Here is a 25,641-nt window from a genome sequence, read left to right on the forward strand (position 1 = left end):
TGGAAACTTCCTTCGTGTTTTAAGTGTTTACACTCTCCTGCCGGAATGCTGTTCGCTGTTTAAAATCAAAACCCCCTCCTTTTATTTATAGACGTGCTTTAAGCTCGGTAAAAAAGCTCGCATGATTTATGAGGTACACAGAAAACGGGACAAATTCACGAAAATCAAACGAGCGCGGTTATTTATCGTGATTGGTGATAAATGTGGGGGGCGGGGCTACTGTTATGAACTGTGCATAATCCAGTTTATCGGAAGCGACGCTGTATACAAGCGAAAAACGAAGACTAAATTTAACCCAAGACTATTAAACACGACAGCAGTTTTGCAAGACGATTTGGGTTTTTCTAACCACCAAATTAATTAAATTATACATAATGATACACATTTATATATAATTGTATGATTATACATTTAAGAACAAACTGGACAAAAAAGAAACAACGATGCACTTAAAGAAATATTTTTATTTGATCATGCAAAAATTAAACATTTTGCAAAAGCGTCTGATTTATTCGGCGCCTGTGGTGAAAAATGAATTAAATCGAAAGTTTGTGGTGGAACTTATTAGTTGGACGCCGAGATAAATTGGTGGCAGCAAGCTCGTGGGAGGACGTTTAAAAGGTTTGGCCAGATTCTAAATGACAGCTTTGAAAAATGTGATTCGTGAAAAATTAATACAACAAAAGCGAAACTGCTTTACATGGGTCTTAATGACGCGACTTTTTGCTCGTTTTGAGCTTTGGTAAAAGTGGGATGCGGCGTGGAATACGAAATTAATACGGCTGGTTATAAATGGGAAAATTATAGCTAAGTCAATGCACATTCATTTCGGTGCGTTCAGATTAGAAGAGATAACAGCACCATTTACAGCCATTAAACAAGACTAATTCTAGCTCTGGGGGTGCTTGTTTTATCCACAGATCGACTACTTCCGACATTTAAATATCAAGGCAGTTCATTTCAAGTAGCACTCAATAAAAATAGCGACGAATGCTATTAAGTCGGGAAGATGATAACTCGAAGATAAAAACAGGAAGAATAAATTGTGGGTTCTACGATGGGAAGAAGTGCTGTATTAATTGTTTAAATTAAAGCTCGTTTTGGAAGATCTGCACGGTTTTCGACACGACATTAATTTATTTAATTACTTTTTTTTATTTTGTTTATGAAGCTTCCTTTTGTTTTTTTGATGACCTCATTTTCAAAACAATTAAATAAATTCACTTGAAATTCGTCCCCGTCGTGGTTTATTAAAATTCCAAAGAAGAAATTTTAAAATTTATTTTTAGAGCAACCTGTTTTAAAAAAGCTCAGATAAGAGTAATGCTAATGAGAATGCAAAGTCCTTAAATCGTACAATTTGAAGCATTTTTGCGAATTTTTTTTCATAAAAATTATCAAATTTGTTCAAAAGGAAACGTCAAATTTTCGTGTTATTGTATTTACTTGGTCAAAATGTTTCTTTAGTTACCATAATTTTTTGAAATTAATTTTACGCGACACTTCAAAATTTAAGTTTTATGAATTTGTTTCAAATCAATTAAGATATACGAAAAATATTTTTACTTGTTAAAAAAAACATCAGTGGTTGAATATTTCACTTACTTGAAACGCAAGGGTGAAATACATGTGTTAATCTACTATTATTCACAGTACGGTAACGCAACTTATTTCTTAAGCTGAATGAGGAATGACCACTTATTTTTCCGAATTCATTAAACTATCATTATGAAAGTACCCATACTCTGCCACTACGTTTGATTCGAACGTATATGTTACGAAAGCACACTCTATTGACTTGTTTATGTTTGGTCTGGCGTGGAGTGTCAGTTCGCGCTTCTCCACCGATAATATGAAACAGGACTCCAGGACAATGCCAATTCCGACACGTGCAGTGTAATACCGGGGCATTTTTAAAAATTTTGATCTGTTGACAAAATAAATTCGATCGAAAAGAACGTTAAAACGTGAACTAGATTAGAAATTACAAAAAATTGCAGTTTCTTTATGAAAAATGATAAAATTTGATTTTGTAATTTTGGGTTTGTGATAACCTCTATAAAACAAAACCAAATGGTAGGGACGCAAATTCCAATAGAGCACGCTTCGCACAAGGGTGGAGAATACTAAATACAGTGGACGCCGCTTAATGTGATCACTTTGGGACTCAGACAAATTGATCACACTAACCGACTGATAACAATAAGCGAAAACCACCATCAGAGACAGGAACACTTGAAACAAATCAAAATCATGAACAAGAGAGTGTTCATTATGCTGGTAGATGAAGGTACATAAACATTAGAATTTATTTTTAATTTTGGTTATCATTCTGAGAAAAGAACTCTTGATTTCCTTTGATTATTTTAGAAAAAACGGGCTGAAATTTTTTTTTCTCTGATAAGCTGAGATCTCGTCGTTTTGACGTGCTCATTTTTACATAAGTACTACTCAAATTTAAAACAGGAAAAATTCGTTCATTCAAAAGACGAAAACGCGCTGATTACTAAAGTCTGATTGTGGCTCTATAAAGTGAGTAGTATAAGCAAATGTATCTTTTGAGCGCAATAAAAGTTCATTAAAAACAATAGTACTTTCAATCGTCTCGTTTCATCAAAAAAGCTTGTATAAGAATTGGGAGATTGATCACATTAAGCGAAATATTGATCACAATAAACGGAAAAACTGTAATGCATTGGTATTGCGTGGGCCCGTTCCAAGCCATTTTGATCACACTAAGCGGTTGATAACATTAACCGTGATCATATTAAGCGGCGTCTACTGTATATCAAATTACCAACAAGAAAATACAGTGGACGCCGCTTAATGTGATCACTTTGGGACTCAGACAAATTGATCACACTAACCGACTGATAATAATAAGCGAAAACCACAATCAGAGACAGTAAAACTCGAAACAAAACAAAATCATGAACAAGACAGTGTTTATTACGCTGGTAGATGAAAGTACATAAACATTAGAATTTATTTTAAATTTTGGTTACCATTCTGAGAAAGGAACCCTCGATTTCCTTTGGTTGTTGTAGAAATTTATTAAGGGCTGATTTTTTTTTTTTTCTCTGATAAACTGAGATTTCGTCGTTTCGACGTGTTAATTGTTACATAAGTCTACTCAGATTTAAAACAGAAAAAATTCGTTCGTTCAAAAGTCGAAAACGCACCGATTTTAAGTCTGTTTTTGACCACTGATTGTGGTTGTATAAAATGAGTAGTACCTTTTGAGAGCAATGAATGTTCATTAAAACACAATACTAGTTTCAGTCGTCTCGCTTCTCCAAAAAAGCAATTCCCGTTTGTTTAAGAATTGCGAGATTGATCACAATAAGCGAAATATTGATCACAATAAACGGAAAAACTGTAATGCATAGGTATTGCGTGGGCCCGTTCCAAGCCATTTTGATCACACTAAGCGGTTGATAACATTAACCGTGATCACATTAAGCGGCGTCTACTGTATGTAGATATTCTTAATTTCTCAGTACATGCTCAACTTCCACTGTTTATGTTTATGCTTCAAAAGAATTCAACTATTAGCACGTTCAAATTACAAACATTAGTCGATAAAAGAAAATGAAATTTGATTGATTTTGTTTCCTCAACGCAGAGGAGAGGACTGTTTAATTAATCACACTTAAAAACATTCTTAATTTGAGGAATATTTATTGGGCAAAATTGTTAGATGGACGAATTTTGATTAACAATTTACCATGCTTCCAATAACCTTAACATATTTGCAAGATTTGGCAGCATTCGGTTTTTGCAATTTCGAAGTTAAATTATAAAACATTATTATAAAATTCTGAATTTTGTCCAAAAATCTGGAAACTAAGAGTCATAAAACGCACATACAAAAGCATGCTATTTTAAAAAATTTAAAAAATATTTGTTCAGTAAGATGAAGTCATCATTTTTTTAGGGGAGTACAAAGGAATAAATTTTGATCAACGATTTATCATGGTTTTGCAATTTCAAATTTATAGTATATTATTTGCCAAAATTGGTCCTATCTTAGCAAGTAGGTACTAGCCCCGCCCACCCACCCTCTATTTTCTTAGAGGATATGTCATTCGGCAAAAAAAGTCTTATCTTAACGAGTACTAGCCCCGCCCACACGCCCTTTATTTTCTTAAAGAGTATTTCATTTGTCAAAATCAGTCTTAGCTTAGCAAGTAACAGCCCCGCCCACCCGACTTCTATTTTCTTAGGGGATATATCATTTGCTAAAATCAGTCTTCTCTTGGCAAGTACTAGCCCCGCCCACCCGCCCTCTATTTTCTTCGAGAGTATGTCATTCACCAAAATCAGTCTTATCTGAGCAAGTATTAACCCCGCCCACCCACCCTTTTTTTTCTTAGGGGGTACATCATTGGCCAAAATCAGTCTTAGTCTTACTTATATTGTAAATTCTCCAAAAGTCTGGATGTCTAAGGTAAAAACTCAACATGTATTCTTAAATCACACATACAGGAGTTGTATTTCTATCAAATGAAAGGAACATTTATTCGGCAAAATTGTAGAATGATGTCATAATTTTTTAGTGGGCGTAAACGAAAATTGATTAATGATTTACCATGTTTACTATAACCTTAAAACGCTTGCAAGGTTTCAGAGCATTCGGTTTTACAGTTTCAAAGTTAAATTCAAAAGTTTATGTACAATTTTGACGTCAAGGGTAAAAATTCAACACAGATTCATAAACCACTTGTACAGACCTGAGTATCTTATTTAATAAAGTTTCAATAATATTAAATAATGAAGTTTTTGAAGATGGCGTCAACCTATTGTTGGTGGGAATGATCACCAAATTTTAGTTAGCGTTTTGCCACCTACACAATATTCCGAATAGACTTAAAATTTGACAACAATTAGTTCTGTAGTTTTGGAAATTATCTATCGTTTATTCTAGTTGTTTACACATAATGTTTTCAACCTTTTCAATTACTTAGAACTTCTTTGGTATCTTATACTATTTCAGAACAAAAAGCATGTGATTTCATGTATCTTAACACAATTTTCAAAATATTTTGAAAAAATTATTAGTTGACTTATTTTAATTTTAAGTAGATGTTAAAAATTTCCACTTCTATCACAAATGGACAATAATGTTTTAAATTTTACAGAGAATGTAGGTATTCTTGGTAGACTTGAAAGAATAACAGAATTAAAAAAAATCCGGGACGACAGACGGACGGACAGACAGACAGAAACGGGAAACCTATTTCTTCGTACTATAGGCGTCATGAAAAAAATTATATTGAGGACTCTGAATGAAACAATTGGTCTACAGTTATCTAGACAGACCTTCCTTCGTTTCGGAAGCACAATCAAAATTTGTGCAAAAAATGTGGAAGCACCTTTTATTCTTTTTGAAAGAAATTGAATAAATCTGAAGAATTTCTTTCTTAAAGAATATCGAAGAATTTTGGTAGTCTGCAATGTCTTTCTTTTCAAAGAAAGTGAAAGAATCTTGAAAAACTTGTTTTTTTTTTAAGTTTTGAACGAATCTTGGGGACCTGCAAGTGTCCTTTTATAAAGAAAGTGAAAAAAATCTTAGGATCATCTAGTATCATTTTTTAAAAGAATGCGAAAAAACCTTGTAGATTCTTCGCTTCTTTTTTTGAAAGAGCTTGACAGTATCTTTGAGACGCCTAGCGTTTTAAAAATTTTAAAGAATATTGGAAGCTTGTGGGGTTCTTTTTAAAGAATGTAAAAGCATCTTGGGGGCCATTTGTCTCTTTTTTAAGTAAATGAAAGAATCTTCTGGACCCTTCGTATCTTTTTTTGAGAGTTTGAAAAGATCTTATTGACCCTTGTTATCTTTTTCTAAAAAATGTGAAATAGTCTTGAGGACCTCGATATCTTGTTTTTGAAAGAGTTTAAAAGAAGCAATAATCTAGTGTTTTTTTTTAAAGAATGTGGAAAAAGATTGGGAGTCTTTAATCCTTTTTTCTAAGGAAAGTAAAAGATTCTTGTTTTAGTATATTTTTTTGAAAGAATTTGAAAGAACCATAAGAGCTTCTAGTGTCTTTTTTAAGGATTCTGGACGTAGACCCTTGGTCTCATTTTTTTGAAAGAGTTTGAAAGAATCTTAGGGGGCCCAAGTGTCTTTTTTAAGAATGTGAAAGAATCTTGTGGAAAATAATTTTTTTGAAAAGTTTGAAAGAATCTTCGGGATCTCAAGTGTCTTTTTTAATAAATAGTGAAAGAATTTTGTAGATCTTTGACAGAATCTCATGAATCCCCATAGTCTTTTTTTAAAGAGTTTGAAAGTTGACTGAACAAGAAACTGGATGAAATTTCCACTTTATGTCATAACGTCCATTTCGTAGATTAAAAATATATTTCAGATGGTTTTTTCTTGAGAATATGAAATAATTTTGGCGCTCTTGGTATATTTTTCTTCGTTTTAAAAGAGTTTGAAAGTGGACCTCTACTGCCTTTTTTTAAAGAATCTGAAAGGTCAAAATTTCGATTTTGTAGGATAAAATTTTGTTGGACAATTTTTCTTTTTTGAAATGAAAAATAAGGTTCGGCTAATAAACCACGAAGGTATTTGCACATTTTGTCTAACAAAAAAGCTTCGGAATTATCAATCAACACAGAAACGGAAGACCGACTTCTTCATATTCTAGAAACCATGAACATCGCTATGAGCTTACGCTCAGGAAGTCATTCTAGTGGCAGAAAGTGGAATGTACTAACCATAGAACGGCAAAATAACCCGTCGCCAAAGCACGTTTTACGAGAATTCATAGCTACAAAAAGTATCTTATTCTATTATTTTTTCCACTTACAACTTTATTATTATTCAAAAAAGTAGCTTACAACATGTATATTAATAGAATCCATTTAGCTAAAAACATAAATAAGAATTATCTTTTTGCAATTCATTAAGTTTTAACACGAATCATGCATATATTAAGACACATTTTCCCTCGAAACTGATCTAGTATTTTGTTTTCATTTCACTTTCTCAAATCCAGGAATACTCTAGTCTGAAGACACGTCAAGTTCGCAACTTTGTCGACACAGATTATCAATCAGCTGTACAATACCGTCTGATTGAATATGTCACCAGCATACCTATTTAAAACATGTAAATCGTTTAATCATAATGCTAGTCTCGCAGCGCGTGCTAGGACTTCTCAATTGCCCTTAATTGAACGTCTTGCGAATTTTAAGCACTTGTAAATTGGTCTGCACGGAATTTGCATTTGGTCACTGGTCGGACGCACCGAACACAAAAAAAATAAATAAAATATTCCGTCTGATTAAATATACAATAAGTATACACGAGATGTCACTTCACATTAACACAGTCGTTTGCTTTTTTAGGACCTTTCACAACGAATATTTACACGATGATTTAGCATGATTCTTTTATTTGGAATATTCAAGAGCAGGTGAGCCGTTCGAGCTACAAGTGGGTTCGTATTGAGGGGGTCCGGCTACTTGTTATGCAAAGCGTTGATACAATCTGTAACGAAAATATTTTCTAAATTCGGAATTATTGAAATTCTGTGTTAATCTGATATTAAAGCCGCTCCAAGGTTACTTTCGAAATAAACATCTTGAAAAATTAGTCAACTTGGCAGATTATTTAATAACTACACTTTACGACTACTTGAAAACCCGTTAAAAAGTCAAAATATGTTTAATCGAAGATTTGTCCTTTAATGCTTTGAATATGTTAATTGGAAGCACTCGGCGTTAATATCTTGCTATATTACTCGACTTTATCAAGTTGGGAGAGAACTGAATGCATTAAAGTGTCGGTTTCAGTTAATAATCTCTTTGCAATCTCAATTTATGGTACACCAGTGGCGTACGTTTTTGGCGGTCGATGATATTGATCAAATTCCGTGTTGTCACAGCGACTTTCATTATGTAAATTTTGTTGAGACAAATTGGCATTGTTCCCAAGTGGCATACAATTTATGACTGGAATGAATAATTGATACGACAAAGTATTTCGTACCACGGATTTGAAAGAAATCTATTTGGAGATTGACAGGCCGAGGAAGAGATTATGGACACCTGTCGGGAAAAGCGTCGTCAAGTGGAAATAATACATTATAATCCGCCAAATGACACATCTATCGTGAATACCAATTTGAAAAGAAACAATTTTGGGTGTCCATGATTATAAAATGATCAATTGAGAAGGTCATTGTTGATTAAACAATCCTGCTGCAGGAATGTTGTTTCAAACTATGTTAAATAATGTTAATGGTTATGTGGTACTCAGTGACCTCTGACTTCGAGATTTGGATCAGGATTTTCCTTCGAGTGAAAAGCAAGGTTAGATGTCAACTACTATAGTAAAGGCTAACGTTGTTTGCTTAAAATTACTTGAACAAATAAAATTGTTAACTTGAGGATTAAGCTAGAAAGTGCGGTTTTGAATACCACGAAAACCACTAATCCAATGACATCCTGACTTCTGCAGCTACACAGTCCACAGTTGTTCCTATTGTACTGGACGTGTAGGCACGACATTCGATTAACTCCCAGGGTAATTAATTACTATTGTTCAATGAGAAGAAATTTGCTTATGTGGGTTACTTATAATTACATGCAAAATAACATCAGAATTTCAAAAATAGCGACAACAACATACAAAGATAATTACAGTGTATATAGCAGTTGATTTATGATTCAGAAATTCCAACTTTCTAAACCAAATAATGCCAAATTTGACGATTTGGTTTCTAACTATGTAGTTTAAACGCTATCTAAAACCCAGCCAATAAATCGTACAATCAACAACACGCACGAAAAATTAGCGCATTGTATTCAGAACACAAGAAATAAATTACAGTTACACAATTTTCTATCTACGACAAATAACTAGCTCGAAACTATTTCTACCCGTCAAACCATTTTTATTAGTGCATTGCGACACAAAGTTAATCCAATCTCATTGTTCAAACGAGCGTTATATTATGAAACTCATTCAAGCCAACTGTTCATTACCAAAAAGTAATCCCTTGGTTCGGAGCAGATGTGTCCATTTAAATAATTCGAATACAAAAAGGAATAAACAATAGTTGATTTAATTCAATCGGTCGATTGAATTTAATAAACCTCAGCTGGGGCCAGAGCGGCAAAATGACGTTTAGCACGTAGTCTGCTAACAAACAAAAATATTGACAGTGTTTCTTTTAATCTTATCAGGATTCAGCGAAATCCCACGGATAAAATGGATAATATCTCGTTAATCTCGCCCCGGATTTTGCGCGACATCCCCAAATTACTTTATTTTACACCAGGACAAATCCCACGGGAGTCAACTTTTGCGATTCTGCCAAATTAATACGTGAATAAACCATTGCTTCGGGCGCAATTGCTGCGGAGTTTTTTCATGGCTGCAGGAATAAAAACTATTATGGTGGTCGTTTTAAACACGAATGTCATTAACTGTGGGTTTTAGTATTGATTAAATTTAGTGCTTTCAAAGATACTATTGTTACTAATTAATAGCATAGCGTGTAAAAAATAATCGTGTCGTGTTGCCAACGTAGATTTTTTTTATTAAGACCTAATTATTATTATTATTAACGACAGGGTAGTGTAATAGAAAATGAAATACGAATCAGTTTACTACAAATTTCAGTTATTAATATTTGATTAGAATGAAGATTAAAAAAACAATACTAAATTCAAAATTGAAATTTGAAATAAAATCAAAACCTAAAAATCAAAAAGTTACACCAGTTCAATTCTACATAACAATTTTGTGAAATTTTTCATTATGTAAGTATTTTTAAAAATCAAAGCCTCAATTATTTATGGAAATTTCGGAACCCGGTTTTCACCACTATTTTCAGCTTATAAAACTATAAATCGTAGGAAAATATTGTCAGAAATGAGATACAGTAGAAATAGCTTATCGAAGAAACAATATTGGAGTTATTACATTTTGAAAATGTATTGAAAATCCCATAGAGCCAAAGGTAGCGACTCCTCTTAAACCAAGACAGTTCCTTCTTAAAAGTTTTGCTGAAGATTTGTTCTGGGGGTATTTTCTGCCCCAATTTCATAATTATGTTTTCCTAAATTTGTGGTACCGGTTAAAGGAATGTTGTTACGTTTTTCCATTGTAACGTTTTCACTCTTTTTAGAAATTTTCGTTAAAACATCAACACTAATGTTCTTGAGTCGCCTTGTAAAATTCTGCATAATTAATGTTATTTAAGTTTTTATAAAATAACAGGCGTAATCTTTTGGTTTATGAATTCGCCTCAACTTTTAACTTATAGAGGTTATCATAAAAGAATAAAATCCCGACATTTAAATTTGATAATTTTTCTGATAGAATACCTTAGGGTGGAAAGTGAAAATTACAAAGTAACTAAATAAATTGCAAAGCGTCATCAACACATAATTAAGGCTCATAATTTTATATTTCTTACTACATACTAATAGATTTTTGATTCTAAATAACTGAAAAACTAAAAAATCTCAAAAAATAAAGATCCGATTTTTCCAGCCTTGTTTAAATGTAAACAAATTGGAAAAATAACAGATTCATAGAATCGATCTCTTCAAGTTTCAAAAATTGATAGAATGTGTGAGAGAGGAGTAGCCTAAGATGTAAACAGATAGACTGACATTTCCAGTTACCAAATTTTAAAAACAATCAAGGAAAAGTATAAAATGTAAAAAAAAAGTTCAAAAAAGAAGACTATATTACAAAAGTAGAGTAATTTCGTTTGAGGTCTAGAAGTATTGTACAGTAAGGTCCATTGGACGAATGGCTACTTTTTTGTTTTCTCGATGTGTCATGCCCTCAAGTGTACGGCAAGTAGGTTTCCCATTTCTGTCTGTCGACTGTCTTTGTTGGTTTTTATTAGTCAGAAAATCTTCAAAACGATCGCACCGATTTTTTTCAAATTTTATACGTATGTTAAGAATATCGTATAGATGGTAGAACGCTAATCAAAATTTGTGTGATCATCTTCACAAATACTTTGATGACACTAAGTCAAAACTGTATTTAGTAACTGATTTATAACAAAATCACAGACTCCTGTAGGTGTGGTTTATGAATCCGTCTGAGCAGCCTGTGCTACTTGCAACACGAGTATCATGGATTTGATTACCTTACGCGGCTTTTTTTTATTTCACTGTGACTGGTCAAGTGGTCGGATCTTTCAACGCTTAAAAAACTTCGACGTGGCCCCGCCCACCCACCCCTTTTCTATTTAATCACTCATTTTATTGGACGAAAAGTGGATTTAATATTAAAACAGTCGAATCTAGACGAAAACAAAAAAAAAAATCCTACCCAACTTAACTTTAAATTTCATTGGCTTATTTAATTTACTATGAGATGAAGATCCAATTTCATTTTGTGCACAAAAATTCCCTGGCCCCGCCCACCCACCCCGTTTTCTCCTTGATCACTCATCTTATTGGACGAAAATTGAATTTTTAATTAAGAAAAATAACTAACACCACCTACCACAGATTTAGAATTTCATTCACTAATTTCACTGAATTTCTTAAGAAATTTTCCACCTTTTGTCGGTCACTTTCGAAAATTTGATTAAGAGATTTTTCTATAGATTACCATCTCCAGAGTTTGCTTACGGGTTCATTTCTTCCAAAATTCCTACCATTTTTCCAAAATTGCAAATATGAAATATGGCAATTTTTGGCTTTAAAAAAACTTGACTGTTAAACTGAATATTTCGAAAATTTAGAATGTATTTAGAATGAGCACGTCCAGACCTATTTTCAAAGTTTTTGGTCGAACTTTTCCGAAAGCTCAATTTTTCAGTATGAAGTGTTTAACAAATTTTTTACTTCTTTTCAAACACATCCGAAGATTAGATTTTTGTGACCTTCAGAAGTTATTTTCGGCTTCATTTCTTCGAAAATTTCTGCCATTTTTCCAAAATTGCCATAAGAAAAATGCCAAGTTTTAGGAGTTAAAAAAAATCGAAAATCTTGTTCCAGGGCCGTTATATTTTTCGAATCAACCGAGATCGTAATATCTATCTTAAATTTTTTTAATTTACAGGGTTTATCAGTACAAAAATATAATTTCCAAAAACCAAATTTTATAACTTTTGGAAGAAGCGCGATTTGTTCGACTGTACGTCAGGGGCGAGGGAAGTTCTGTATAAACAATCCCACTTTTTTTCATGGACATGCAATTGTGGAACACCCTGTATTTAAGCCGGATGATTTCAACACTGAAGAATCTCAAAATACATAGAATCAGTTCCAGTTTCGCCAGAAATGAAAACAATTTTTTCCTCTTTTAAATGATACCTGGAACTTGTCAAAATAATTTCTAAATTTTGTAATAGAAAATTTAATGAGCGTACAGCAAAATATTCCACCTGCAAAATTTTTTAGAAAACGTTAAAAAATAGGTAACTATTTAAAAAGTTACGCTTTCGAGACCCAAAGGACTTTAACCTACTATACGATTTCTCTAAATAACCCAGAGATGCCAAGTTTGTGTCACAACAGGTAGTAGTTTTGAATAAATTGCTCTGAAATACAAGGCCCATTTTTTTATTTCATTTTAGATCGTTGATGTTTTCATTCACAAAGCTTTCAAATTTAGATAATTCGTAAAAGCTTTCAATGTGACTGCGGAAATGGAAATCCAGATAGATATATGTACTTTGGTTCCCAGTTCTAGTGCAGCTGAATCACTGTATTCAGAAATAAAATGCTCCAATGTCAATTAGTATTAGAGAGGAGCTTTACCTTATTATTAAAGCTTAAACAAAGGAGCTTCCAAGAAATGTCGTAGCTAAGATTCAATTTTTTAGATATATATATGTATAAAAAAAATGGTTTCATCAAAACGGATCTTCAGTTTGTACAGTTTACGAGCTTCAAGTTGAAAAAATGCAAAAGCCAAATTAAACCTTTCATCACAACGATAATTTTAAATAACCGTTTTGGAATAAACCAGTTTGGTAAGTTTAAAATTACTTTATGTTTCACTAAAAGCCACATTGTAAGAATTGTAGCTAAATAAATTAAAAAACAAATCAACAGCAAACAAAATTAGCTTTTAAATTAATATGTTCAAGAAAATTAATTTAACTTTTTAATTATCGTTGAAATTCACACTAAAATAATTTTCCCAAGAACTTTAATTTATTAGAGCAAGGGAAATGAGGGTTTTACACATCTACTAGACATTTTTGGAACACGTTGTTTGCTCAGTTTTGCTTACATTTTTCATATTTAATCAATCTGGAGTCAACATGTCTAAGACTTAACACGTTAATTACAGGTCGACAAGGTGAATGCTAGAGAAAGAACAACAAATTAAATTAAACAACAATTTTTTATGGCCCAAAGTTTTCTTTCAAATTTTAGCTTACCTATAATTACTTAGTTTGGTGTAGCATATAGCATGATATAACAAACATCGAGTTAATTATAAACATTTGTTCACACTATCTAGGTATATAAAATAAAATTATTGTTTAAGTTGTTTTTTAAATCATCTGATTTTTTTTTTATGAAATAACATGAATGAACTTGCTAAAATTAATGTTATTTTCAACAATCGAAATTATTTTTTAATTAATTTAATTTATAAAATTTGACGATTAAACTAACAAAAAAAATATGTTCGCCACAACCTTCTCTTTCATTCACGTAGTTGTTTACCATAATAATCCCCACAATATTAACTAGAATGGTCGACCATAATAGATAAAATTAATGCTGAAACATGCTTCTTGTTAATTCTGTTACCATATATTTAAAAAAGACAGTTTACAGATTTTCTTTGAAACCACCAAGTACCCTCAACTGTCGTTAATAACCGCCGTAATATTAATAGTCATCATTAAAGTTCAGTAATCATTCGCTGTCAACAGTTCGTTTCAACCTTAAAAAAACCTTCGCTCCAGTAAATCACTTCTTTCCATTTCGCAAACACCTCTCGATCGGTAATTGCCACCACCACAGGGCCCAATTTGGCGAAATGAGCCCGCAAACACCGTGTTTACACATAAGTTAACAGTCTAAATTACCCCCAACAAACATGAAGTTTACCAGTCGTTCCAGAAAACGTACACAATATCCATCAAAGTCTTGCGCCGGAAGGGCCGGAAGCACACCACTCAATTCTCACGCCAACGTTCCCGTAAACAAAAGTGCGGCGGAAACGACAGCCGTTTCACAGTTTAGCGACGCCGCCACTGAGCGTCGGGACGCCTTGGACGCGCGATCTGGCGGAAACCGCGCCGAAGTCTCGCAGATGCTGTCGAGTCACTGACTCCAGTTGCTGTTCTTAGCCTTTGCAACGCTGCTGCTGGCTGGAACGGCAACGATCAAACGCTTGGTGCCAAGACAACGCTAATTGCAGGACCGGTTCAGGGGGAGCGTTCGTGGAAGCGTTCTGGGTGTGCCCAAATTTCACACTTCGCAGGCCGGCAGCTAACCAGAACTGACCATGGGATGGGGATTTTATTGCGCAGGTCGGGCGCAACTGGTGGCGGTTCCAGTTACGTCACGGGGACGGAGTGGACGAGGGGTGTGGAGGAGGAAGTGGGAAATGGGGCTTAGTAGTGACCATGACACTAGTGACATAAATCGGTACCAGGAGTTTGGTGGCAGTAATTGGGTCAAGTTAAAGAATTTGTCACCAAACTGATAAGTCATTAAAATTTTGTCAAAGTTATTTAAAATTAATAAAAACATGCATTACGAGATTTTAACAATATAAAATGTCGCAATCGGCTAATGAAATTACTTCCTTTTCAACACTGTTCGCAATTATGTTGCAATGTAAAAGAAGTATGAATTAATAAATCCAAAAATGATCATTTGAACGATCTTTCAGTAGCTATAATAATTGTCAAAATCATATTAAAAAGAAATGGAAATTCTCTCGATCTGTGAGAGAGAACTACTACGTAACGTTCAATCAACAAAAATCGTCTTATAGTTTTGGCACTAGATGTAGTACGAAACATCAGTTGATTTTGAATTAGTGTCTCATACCTAATATGTTGCACATTTTAAGTATGATTTATTCCGAACATTTTGAGATGACGTCATCAACTTTTTCGAGACGACACACCGACAAGTTTTGATCAGCGATTTACTATGCTTATGATAACATCAAAACGTTTACAAGAACGATTTCAGAGATTTCAGTTGTCATTTCTAAGTTAAACTGTAAAATTTTACCAAATTTTGTTTTTTTTTTTTTCCAAAAATATGGATGTTAAACGTAAAGAATAAAGGCGGATTCGTGAACCACACTATAGATATATGTCATTTTGCAAAAATTGAAAATGGATTTTTAAAGTTCAATACTTTACTTACTATGGAAAGTTATAGATGAAACACCCTATCTATATATTCTATTGAAGCTTCATCTTCATAAATGCGACTGTCACTGTCACAAATTGAAGTGAGTAAACTACGCCGTACGTCTTTTACATTTTTTTGTTTTTCTCCATTTTGTCCAATTTAGAAATCATCGGCTATAACATTTTACAATTTATGAATACCGAATGCTGAAATCTTGCAAATATTTTTTAAGTTTTTTTTTGCCTTTTTGACGCTTTTTAATAGTCTTGTTTTATCGCTTCCTTCGTGCCTTTTTTTGTACACATTTTTTGTGATCTTCTTTGTCACTTATTTCAGTCCTCCCCTTTTCCACCATTTATGTTGCCAGTTTTTGGTGCTTTTCGTTCGTCATTTTTTAAACATCTTTTTTGCCGTTTTTATCGTCCACTTTGTTGCTTAATTTGTCACATTTTTTGTCGATTTTTTGGTACTTTTTTTGTTTCTTTCCTTGTATCCTTTTATGTTCTCCTCCCTTTTTCGCCGTCTTTCCTTTTTCCGATTCTTTCGTTTTTCAATAGCCTTTTTTTCAACGTCTCTTTTCAGTCAAGTTTTTGGTCATTTTTTTTGGCTTCTTTTTTTGTAGTTTTTCGTCTTTTTCCCGTTTCTTTGGTCACATTTTTCGTGATCTTTTTTTTAATCGCCTTTTTTGTGGTTCGTTATACATACTACCAATACCAGAGCGTAAGCGAAAAAAGTATTGTACATAATCGAGTCCGTCGGCCGAGTCTCTACTTTTAGGTTTTCTCGACCTTTCATTAACGAGTACGAAGAATAGGTCTCCCGTTTCCGTCTGTCTGTTCGTCTCTATGTGGTTCCGGACTTTTTTTTAAAATAAAAGAAGTGGACGCCACAAATATGGATACTTTTACTAAGGTCTGCTTACACGTTTCGACACAATCGTATCATCTTCAGAGCTACACATATTAAACAGATAACATTGGGTGTCAAAAACAAAATTAATGAACGCTTCACACTTTCTTTTTTCGTTTTTTGTTGTTTTATCGTCCATTTTGTCACTTTTTTGTCATATTTCTGGTTACTTTTTTTGTAAGTTTCTTCTTGTTCCTTTTCTCGTGCTATTTTTTGTTGTTTTTGTCTCGAGTTTTTTTTTGTCGTTTCTCTTTGTCCTTCAGTCAAGTTTTTAGTTTCTTGTTGTGAAAAGATGGCTATGTATATTAAGCAGAAAAAGGCAAAATATAAGCCCCGCCCACCCGCCCTCTCTCCATTGTAATGATTTTTTTTATTCGTCGTGAGCCAAGAAGGCGGAGTTTAACTGCAAAATCCGTATTTCTCTAGGAGCATAAAAAATTTTTGAGTATCGTGTTGTTCAAAGAATACTATGTATATTAAGAAAAAATCGAAGCCCCACCCATACCTGCCCTGATCTAAATAGTGATGCAGTTTTCATTCGTTGACAGACGTAGGGGCGGAGCCTAATTGCAAAATCCCTATTTCCTTACAAATATTTACCATTTTAAACGCGTTTTAAGTTTCTAAGAATAAAAAAAATTATTACTATTGAGATGGGGTGGGTGGGCGGGGTTTATATTTTGGCTTTTTTCTTTAATATATATACATAGCATTCCTTTAACAACACGGTACTCAAAAACATGTTTGTAATTTTTTGTAAGGAAATAAGTATTTTGCAGATAACATTCACCACAATTGGGATAGGGCGGGTGGGCGGGCTTATATTTTGATATGTTATTATTAATATGTGTAGACTTCTTTTTATAAGATGAAACTTAAAATATGTTTTAATTTTTAAATTTGTATAAGCAAATATAGATTTTGCAACTAGACTCCGCTCCATAATTGCAAAATCAATATTTCCTTGCAAAAATGTACCATTTTAAGCATGTTCAAAGTTTCTTGCAGTAAAAAGATGACTATGTATATTAAGAAAAAAAGGTAAAATATAAGTGCTTTTTCTTCATCTTTTTTGCAGCTTTTTTGATCACATTTTGTCACATTTTTTGTGACCCTTTTTGATCGCTTATTTATGTTTTTTATCGCTTCCTTTAGTGCCAGTTTCTCGTCCGTCGTTTTTTTAATAATAATAATCTGTCACATTTTTTGTTGCTTTTTTGATAGTTTTTTGTTTCTTTTCTTGTGGCTTTTTCTGTTACCCTCCGCCTTTTTCGTGGTCTTTTCTTATCCGTTTTTTTTTTTGGTTTTTTAGTGGCCTTTTTTTATAGTTCCTTCACAAATAAGTTTTTGGTCGTCTTTTTTTCGGCTTCTTTTTTGGCGGTTTTATCGTCTTTTTCCCATTTCTTGGGTCACATTTGTATTTTTTTATGGTTCTTTTTTTTCTCCTTTTTTGTCGCTTTTATCGTCCACTTTGTCACTTTTTTTGTCATATCTCTGGTTGCTTTTTTGTGAGCTTCTTTTTGTTCCTTTTCTTGTGGTCTTTTTTGTTGTTTTTTTCCGAGTTTTTTTGGTCATTTCTTAAGTCTTTTTCCATTGTTGCTCTTTCTCTTTCACTCGGGTTTTTTGGTCATTCTTTTTCCGCTTTCTTGGGTCTTTTTCGCAGTTTGTGATCTGTTTTTGTTGCTTTTTGTTGATCTCTTTTTCTATACATTTTTTTGTCCTTTTTATCGTCCATTTTTATTTTTTTGTGGCTGTTTTTCTTTGTTTTCTGGCAGTTTTTTTATTGTTTTCCACGTTTTTGTCGTTTTGAATCTTTTTTTACACGCGTTTTTCCATTGTATTTTTTTTTTGCTTTTTTTATTGTGTTTTTGGTCACATTTTTTTGGGACCTTTTTCTCACCCTTACTTTGGGTTTTTTTTAATCACCCTTCTTTCGTTGGTTTTGCCGTTCCTCCCCTTCACCTTTTTTGTTTTCCGTCGGCCGCCTTCTCGTTTGTCGCTATTTTAACCCGTTCTTTGTTGGCTTTTTTGGCGTTTTCTTGCCCTTCTTAAATGACTTACCAAAAAAAAAATAAATAAATAAATTTTGCAGATTCATATGTCATAATTTTGAGAAAAAAGTGGAGTTGTTTGTACTTGTAGAAGTTCAAAGCATTTTTTTTTAATTTATTACCTTTAAAATTAATGAATAACAAGTTAATACATACTATAAGAAACGAAAATAAAAAAATCGTAAATGATGGAACTAAAATGTTTATATTTTTTAGAAAATCTAAATTCCATAAAAAATGTTTCTTTTTTTCTCAACAGTTTTCGATCATTTTAGTAAACGGGTAAAAAAATCACTTTATGCAATAAACTGTAAATAAATAAATAATACTAACGATAAAAATTAAATAAATATTTCAATATAATAAATCAGATATGTATTTATCGATTAATAAATTCATTTTGTACACTATGTAACAAGATAATTTTTCATATTTTTACGTAACATACAACCTATTATGATGTTATCGATTAATGCAAGACATGCCTTTTGCCTTATAAAACTTTCCAAGGTGCTAAATTTTATCGATGATAATTACCAGTAGTTGGCGAAAAGGACTAAACTAAACACGGATCTATCAATAATTCAATCACCGCCAACCCAACAATCCAACTCGTTATCCAAGTTTGACACGAAATCGGTCAGATCCGAATCAAGTTTCGACATATTCATATGCCACACATGTTCCACAATGTACCCCATAAAAGCTCGTCGCAAATTTCTGCAAAGTTGGCGCTTTTACATCAAAGTCAGACACCGTGAGTTTAATCAACAAATGATTAATACAGGAATCATCCTAATGCAAAACGTAATCCGGTTTACGAGACGCTCCGGAGTTCCAAGCTTCGTGTCTAAATCACTATTATCACATCAGTGACATGAGACAAGGATTAGTTTCATTTTCGTAACTCCCGGATTTACGTTGTGACAGAACATGTTACGTTTATAATAAAAGGTTTAAGGATAGGGACGGGTTATAGCTTGACTTATGCTGTGGATCTCACACTAGATTAATAATTAAAATAATATAGGCTAAGTGAGAACATTTTATGAAAGCTCATTTATGCTTCAACGAATAACATTAGATGCCATTTTGTGTCACACCTAAGTCATAAAAGAGAACGAGACATTCAAAAACTTCGTTAAATTTTATGTAGCAAGATTTAAAATGTCCGCTGTACTGAGTGACCTTGATGTGATACAAAATGGCGGATGCGCCGGCTTATTCATTCATAGACGAGCTTTATCAAACGCCATAGACATTTTAATGTTTTTAACTATAATCAAAAATATTGTTACATCTTGCATATCATTACAATTGCAGGGCCACAAATAACCCAACTCCGGCCCTGCTCCCGCCTCACTTTCCCGTTCACCTTATCAAACCGACTTTTACAAGAAATTCGCGTCTCGTATTCCACAGAACCGCCGCTCAGAGCCGATTTCCCTCATTTTAGCGAATCTCTGCCGTCTACTCAAATTCTCGAAGTCAAGTATTCGGTGCCGTTGACATTTCAAGAAGCAATAAAGGTGTGCGGCGAGAGAGGAAGAAAGCACGTGCTTAACGGACACACGAGAAAGGGAAGCAATGCGGCACACGTATATTAAGTTCCTACACATGTTCGGTTTGATGAACACGAGAACACCCATGCAGATGCACCGATACGAGCTGAGAACGAGGTGGCGCCCCAACCCCTTGAGGAACCAGATGGAGCGACAAGGAAGTCGACTTTTAAGACGGTTAAACGCATCTGCAGACGACCACAAAATACCGGGGGGATGCTAAAAGGGTTTATTTGAAAACGCTACAAGCTCGGCTTGTGTTTGTTTGGAGTGGTGATAGGGAGAGTTTGCGGATGTTCCTGGTTTGTTCCGGATTGCAGTGACGTTTCGGTGTTAATCGGTTTTTTTATGGCGAGGTTGAAATTATAACTTGATTGATTTATATGGATCACGTTTCCGATAAACGATTTTATGAACTACACAATTCGTTGATAATATTCGATTCTATGTTTGCATTTCCGTCCGTCCGTCTGTCTGTCTGTTGGAATTTATTAGGCAGACCTTCAAGCATTGAAGCATCACCGGTTATAAAGTTTTTTTTTATTTCCAGCAGATATTTTTCGAAATTATTGGAATTCTTTACGTTCTCGATGAGCAACGTTTCTTATTCGTGTGTTCCACCAAAAAAAGGACGGAAAAAGCGATCTCGATAACTGGATAATTTATTCATGATATTAATACAGATTAGATGCATAATCTATCAGGATTTATTCAATTCTAATTTATTACGCTTCGGTGCCTTAGTTTATTCAGAATTAAGCACTAATGGCGTTTTTTGTTTGTTATAATTAACAATTTATATTCTAAACATGTAAACACAACGTGGGCCAACTATTAGGATCGGCTTTTAATATCGGCACTATTAAGTTTTCATCTTTTAAATGTTATATGCCGTAACTCTTGTTGTTTATTTATTTATTTATTTGAGTCGGTTCTTTTGACATTGAAGTTCTTGCACCCGGTGGAGTAATTAGGCTTTTAACACTAACTTGTTCTAATTTTTCACGCTGAAATCTTCGATCATGCATTCTTCAATACTCGTTCGAATACAATTACTAGTTTTACGTTTCTAACTTTACAGTCTCGTAATTCTTTACTAGCATCACTATTTTTACTATTTTCTCTTTTAATATTTTATAGGTGATAAAGCAACCACATAGTGGAAGCTTGTTACAGCGATGTGCACATGTACGACATTGTATAGAACAGAATTATCAACATAAGGTTAGAGAAGTTCAAAACGACAACAATTCAAACGTTTTACGACTATTTACCATCGTTATTTAGGCTTTGGCAAGAATGCTTTTGAAGATATAATAAGCCATTTCGCCATGCGGTATGGCTTACAAGTAACTCATTCATCCGTCGAATGCAATGCCTTTGATTAAAGACTAGTACGTAGAACACGTTGAAAAGCGCTATTGGCATTTCATATAGTCTTATTATTTTGGTAGACACAAGTGAAGTCTTTAAATAAAAAGATTAGAACGATTTCATTAAGAGATGATCTGATAAACTCGGTTAAAAAATTCTCTTTTCGTGTGGATTAAAACAAATTTATGCAGTCGTCAACAATTAGTTAAATTATATAGAATGAGGTATCAGCCGGTGTGCCACAAGGATTTCATCTCAGTCCAGTACTTTTCTCGTTATTCATCAATGACGTAATAGAAGATTCAAAACAATGTGCGCGCTATTTGCAGATTATCCAAAAACAAATTCTCACGCTTATTTCGTATCAGGTAGATTCCTAGAAAATGTCACTAAAATCGGAGATCTTGGGATCACCTTACACAATAATTAAGTTATCGCTATCATATTGATTAATGATAATAATTGTTATCTAAAGCAAATATTGTATTTGGATTTATAAAAAATCAACATCGATGCGTGTATTCTTAAAACTGTATTCTTTATTAGTTCGTTCTATAATGGAATACGTAAGCATCATTTGGTTTCTCTGTTTTATCATATAAAATAGAGTCCGTCATACACTCCTAGTAAAAACATTGAATTTCTCTTTCCAAAACTGTTATTGAAAGATGGAAGCCCTTACTTAATAAACTGTTTAGGAATATAATAGCGCTGTCTGCTAAAATTTGTTCATTAACATCTGATTCATAGAACCTTTGTGCCTTTCAGGTAAGAAATCAGGAACTGAGAGAGGAATAAAAGTCAATGTTCACTACTCAGAGCACTCTAATTCATATTAACACACTAGAGTTAAAAAAATTAAGTACCGGTGGCATACATCACATATATTTTTAAATAATTCTTTTCAATTAATATAATGACCGTTTGATATATGAAATTGTTTTGTAAAGAACTGTCTCAGAAAATTAATCAAAAAATTATTTTGAAGAATTTGACATTGTCGGCGTTTCATTCAATAAATTCAAATTTCAGAAGTTAGTTAGGTTCGGTCTCATTTCTTTTATAGCTACTACTATTTTTCCTGAATCACCCACTGAAATATAGCAGTTTTTTGTATAAAAAAAGAAGAAAGAAAAAAAACCAAAGCTGAGTTTGGATTCAGCAGGATGCAATCTATATCCCAGAATATTTTGGTAGTTTTTTGGAAACTTTTTCATAAGCAAAATTTTCAATAAATTTTGGTCGATTTTCGAAATTTTAGCAGACATTTTCTTGTAGATTTTGACCTGTTAGTTTTGGCCTCATTTCTTCGATAGCTCTCACCATTTTTCCGGAATCGCCTGCTAAAATATTGCCATTTTTTTGGATTTAAAAAACAAGAAGTGGCAAATCGCCCGATGGACTCGATTACTACACTTCCTTAGCTTACGTCAAGAAAGAAAAAATATATTCAAACTGGATAAAATTTTTTGGGAATTTTTTGGAAGCTTTTTTAAAAGCAAAATTTTTCAATACGAAAATTTTGGCCAATTTTCGACAATTTTCGAATAATAACAACATACATTTTCTATAGATTTCGGCTATAGAAGTTGGGTTCGGCGTTATTTCTTTGATAGCTGCTATCACTTTTCCAAAATCGCCTATTTAATATTGCAATTTTTTGGAAAAAAAAAATCAAACCGAGGAGTTTTAAATCTTGCACTGGGGGCATAAACGTGCCATGTTGTGGAATCAGCAGGACGAAATCGACTCCAAAAATTTTTTCGGATTTTTTTGTAATTTTTTTCAAAAGTAAAATTTTTCAGTGCTATCCTCTTACGAAAATTTTGGGCAATTTTCGACTTTTTTTGAAATTTAACCAAAGACATTTTCTGTAAATTTCAATCTCCAGAAATTGGTTTCGGCGTCATTTTTTTATAGCTTCTATCACTGTTCCAGAATCGCCCATTGAAATATTGCAACTTTTGGATTAAAAAAAAAAATCAAATCGAGGATTTTTAAACCTTGCACCGGCAGCATAGACCGGCCATGTTTTTAGAATCAGCAGGACGAAATCGACCCCCACAATTTTTTTGGGTTTTTTTTGTAAATTTTTTCAAAAGTAAAATTTTTCAGTGCCATCCCACTACGAAAATTTTGGTGAATTTTCGACTTTTTTTGAAATTCAACCAAAGACATTTTCTGTAAATTTCGACCTACAGAAATTGGTTTCGGCGTCATTTCCTTGATAGCTTCTACCAATTTTCCAAAATCGCCCACTGTATTGTAATTTTTTGGATTAAAAAAAATTCAAATCGAGTATTTTTTAAATCTTGCATGAGCAGCATAAACGCGCGACGTTTTTTGGAAGCAGCAAGACGAAATTTATATGCCAGAATTTTTTGGGAATTATTTTGTATTTATTTTTTGAAAAGTAAAATTTTTCAGTACCCTCCCCCTACGAAAATGCTGGCCAATTTTAGACATCTTTCGAAATTTAACCAAAGATATTTTCTATAAATTTCGACCTCATTTCTTCGATAGCTTCAACCATTTTGCCAGAATCGTCCAAAACGTGCAAATTCCAGAATTTTTTGGCAACTTTTCTAAAGGCACAATTTTGAATACACATGAAAATTTTGGGCAATTTTTGAAATTTAAGCATTTCCTTATAGAATTTGTCCTACAGAAGTTCATTTTAATCTCATTTCTTCGCTAACTCCTATCCATCATTTTTCCAGAATTGCCCACTGAAATATTACAATTAAAAAAATAAATAAATCGAAACGAAGATTTTAAGTCTTGTACCGGAAGCACAAACGTCCTATATTTTAGGCATCAGAAGGACGAACTCTGTGTTCCAAATTTTTTTGGAAATTTTTGCGAAGTTTTTCAAAAGCGAAATCCCACCCCATGAAAATTTTGACCAATTTTCGAAATTTAGCCAAACACATTTTCTGATAGATGTTGGACCCCCAAAGTTAGATTTGGCCTCATTTCTTCTATAGTTCCTAGCTACCATTTTTCCAGAATCGTCCACTGAGATATTGCAATTTGTTTTAAAAAAATATTTTCAAACAGAATATTTTTAATTTTAAGTCTTGCATCAGGAGCACAAACACGCTATATTTTTCAAAATCACGTCAAAATCTATATCCCAAAATTTTTTGGCAACTTTTTTAAAAGCAAAATTTTTTAATACACCCCCAATTTTCAACAATTCTCGAAATTTAACTGATTATATAGAAGTATCCCTTTAATAGAGATGTTATTAACGATCTAGGAGAATTAAAGTTGGGACCAGTAAATAAACCCCCCTATCTGGAGCAGTTAATTGTTATCCAATGACGATTTTTTTTGTGAAAAAAATTAAAAATAGTTTTTGCCAATAAAAAAATTTTAACATAACCTTAAAATTTTTGAAAGACTTCAGAATATTCGGTTTTGCAATTGTAAAATAGTATTATGAAATTTTAATTTTTTGTTGCCTAGGGTAAAAAATCAAGGCGGATTCAAAAGCCACAAATACAGGAGTATGTTATTTTATAAAATTTAAACAGCATTTACCATGCAAAATTTGAATTACCTTTTTAATATCTGCACATTTCTAAAATAATAGGACAGACAGACGACAGATGGACGGATATACGGAAATGGAAGACCTATTTTTTGATCCTCTGGGGGGTCATGAAACGTCGAGAGAACATGAAAGTAGCCGCTCAACCCAATTACAATAACTTACTCTGGGGAAGTAAAAACGACTCTTTCAACAAAAATTAAAATAAAAAATCTAGACCACTCTGCTTTGTTAAGGGGAACGCAAATGAAATTTCACGTTTCAAGCAAAAAACATACCCTCCAGAGACTTTTAATATTTCAATCTACCCTGTACCTGCCTAAATAAGCTTGAGTAATATTATTTCAAAATAAAAACTAGGCCTAACTGTTTCATCTTTTTATTTCTTCTCCCGCTGACACCGACGACCGATCCATAATATCGTCTGAAAAACGCGTAAACCGAAAAACCCATCTCCCCCAAATCGAACGTCGAAAAATTTAACGCAATGATTGACAGCATTCCGAATGAACAATCTCGAAAATTCAGTAGTAAAAATCCACACTTAAATCCTCCCTGAACGAAAATGGAGCTCGTGGGATGCGTTTAATGTCACCCTAATCCCCATCATCCCGAAAAATGACGCGGATACAATCGCCATTTGAAAAACAACGATCCGGCAAGCTTTTCATTTTATGTAAATTCCTCTTGCGAGCTTTTTGCTCACCTCTGTGAAAATCGTTTATTAAAAGCGGCTTCGTGACGATTACTCTTCGTTCGTTGAAGTACTCGTATCGTGCAAACATTATCAGCTTAAATGCATAATTCGTTTGACCTTTATTAGCAAAGTGCTTAGTAACCCAATTTTATGGTGGTATAACTG

General features: G+C 33.3%; 1 protein-coding gene across 14 annotated transcripts in view; it reads right to left on the reverse strand.

Moving 5' to 3' along the window:
- LOC135122908 (tensin-1) overlaps window positions 1-25,641 on the reverse strand; it is a 395,140-nt gene that overhangs the window by 88,627 nt on the left and 280,872 nt on the right. Inside the window, exon 1 of one of the 14 annotated variants that reach the window (XM_064047415.1) lies at window positions 14,083-14,250. The exons of 12 other annotated variants lie outside the window; for them this stretch is intronic. The gene's annotated coding sequence lies outside the window, so the exon portion shown is untranslated. Of the gene's footprint in view, window positions 1-14,061; window positions 14,251-25,641 lie in introns of those variants that run through there. One more of the 14 variants, XM_064047414.1, reaches the window with a different exon arrangement.

This window comes from Zophobas morio, unplaced genomic scaffold (genome assembly GCF_036711695.1).
Source record: "Zophobas morio isolate AGI-343-1 ecotype UQ-CSIRO unplaced genomic scaffold, CSIRO_AGI_Zmor_V1 ptg000005l, whole genome shotgun sequence".
Classification (NCBI taxonomy): Eukaryota; Metazoa; Arthropoda; class Insecta; order Coleoptera; family Tenebrionidae; genus Zophobas; species Zophobas morio.